The 1,743-nt window shown below is 33.5% G+C and overlaps 1 protein-coding gene across 3 annotated transcripts in view; it reads right to left on the bottom strand.

The window, feature by feature from the left end:
• Nucleotides 1–1,743, bottom strand: part of LOC117947698 (zinc finger protein 501-like) — a 28,920-nt gene that overhangs the window by 5,045 nt on the left and 22,132 nt on the right. The gene's annotated exons all lie outside the window — the stretch shown is intronic.

The following is a 1,743-nucleotide window of genomic DNA, read 5'->3' as shown; positions in this document are numbered from 1 at the left end:
ATATATATATATATATATATATATATATATAAACATATATATATATTACCAGTCTATGATACATTGCTACGTGCTTTACATATACAGTCCTGTAACACGCAGGAAGAATCATGTGTTCATGTTGTACCCATTCATTATTACATTCAATCATTTGTAATTAATTCCTATTCATGCACTTGTATATTGTTGTTGGTTTTGATATGGGACACTGATGAAATATGGCAGGGGGGGTTACTGGCCAACAGGCTTCAGACTGGTCTGGAATATCAGAACAGCTGTGGTTAATTTATTTGTTTGTGGTCTTGTGTGTATTTTTTTAATTTTACACATATGAGTGCCTTTTTATGTGTGTGAAATTTAAGTTATGATGCTAATAGTTGATTATGGTTTTTTAACATCCTTTTATGTAATGTTTTTGCTTGTTATGTTTAATTTATCAGCAATAAAGAGATTTTTGTTAACAAAATGTTTTTCTAAACATCATTGACATTCAAAACTGTGATAACTGAAACACATGTACAACACACCATGTAGACAGGGTATATACAGTGATGTGAAAAGTGTTTGCCCCCTTCCTCATTTCCTGTTCATTTGCATGTTTGTCACACTTAAGTGTTTCGGAACATCAAACCAATTTAAAAAATAGTCAAGGACAACACAAGTAAACACAAAATACAATTTGTAAATGAAGGTGTTTATTATTAAAGGTGAAAAAAAATCCAAACCATCATGGCCCTGTGTGAAAAAGTGATTGCCCCCCTTGTTAAAACATACAATAACTGTGGTTGTCCACACCTGAGTGTCTGCACAATCCATCCAGAAAGACAGGGCAGACACTGGAGTTGTGATATACCATTCCACTATAAGAGATACGTGTACAAACATGGTTTTCCTGGAAGAGTCATCAGAAGAAAAATAAGCATTTGAAGTTTGCAAATGAACATATCGACAAGCGTGATGCATTGTGGGAACAAGTTCTGTGGACCAATGAGGTTAAAATAAAGATTCTGGCCATAATGAGGAAAGGTACAGTGCAGGCCAAAAGTTTGGAACCACCTTCTCATTCAATGCGTTTTCTTTATTTTCATGTCTATTTACATTGTAGATTATCACTGAAGGCATCAAAACTATGAAAGAACATAATTTAAGAGTTTTTTCAATCACCTATACCAGGGGTTCTCAACCTTTTGCAAGCTGGGCCCCCCCAAAGCTGGTTCATTGCAGTTGGGGCCCTAGTGCCCTACGCCCCACACACTTCGATCGATCAATCGATAGATAGATAGATAGATAGATAGATAGATAGATAGATAGATAGATAGATAGATAGATAGATAGATAGATAGATAGATAGATAGATAGATAGATAGATAGGCTATTATTTTTAGGCCCACATTATTATTATTAATATTATTATCATCATCACCAGTAGCGGTAGGTATGCCTATTATCATTACTAGGCTATTTTTATAATTGGCAGTAGTACCAGACTTCTAATGTGAGCTTGCAGATATTATAATTATTAGTAGTATTATTAGTAGTATTATTAGTATTATTATGAGTAGTATTAGGCCTATCATCATTACTAGGCTATTGCTATATATTTATGAGGTTACATGCTTTATTGTTGTTATTATTATTATCATCATCATCATCATCATCATCATCAGGCCTATTATCATTACTAGGCTATTGCTATAATTGGGAATTGGCACCAGACCTCTGATATTAATTTATGCTTTATTA

The sequence above is a fragment of the Etheostoma cragini genome, chromosome 7 (assembly GCF_013103735.1).
Source record: "Etheostoma cragini isolate CJK2018 chromosome 7, CSU_Ecrag_1.0, whole genome shotgun sequence".
In the NCBI taxonomy this organism is placed as follows: Eukaryota; Metazoa; Chordata; class Actinopteri; order Perciformes; family Percidae; genus Etheostoma; species Etheostoma cragini.
The sequence above is the reverse complement of the archived record's forward strand: the minus strand, read 5'-3'. Positions and strand labels throughout refer to the sequence as shown.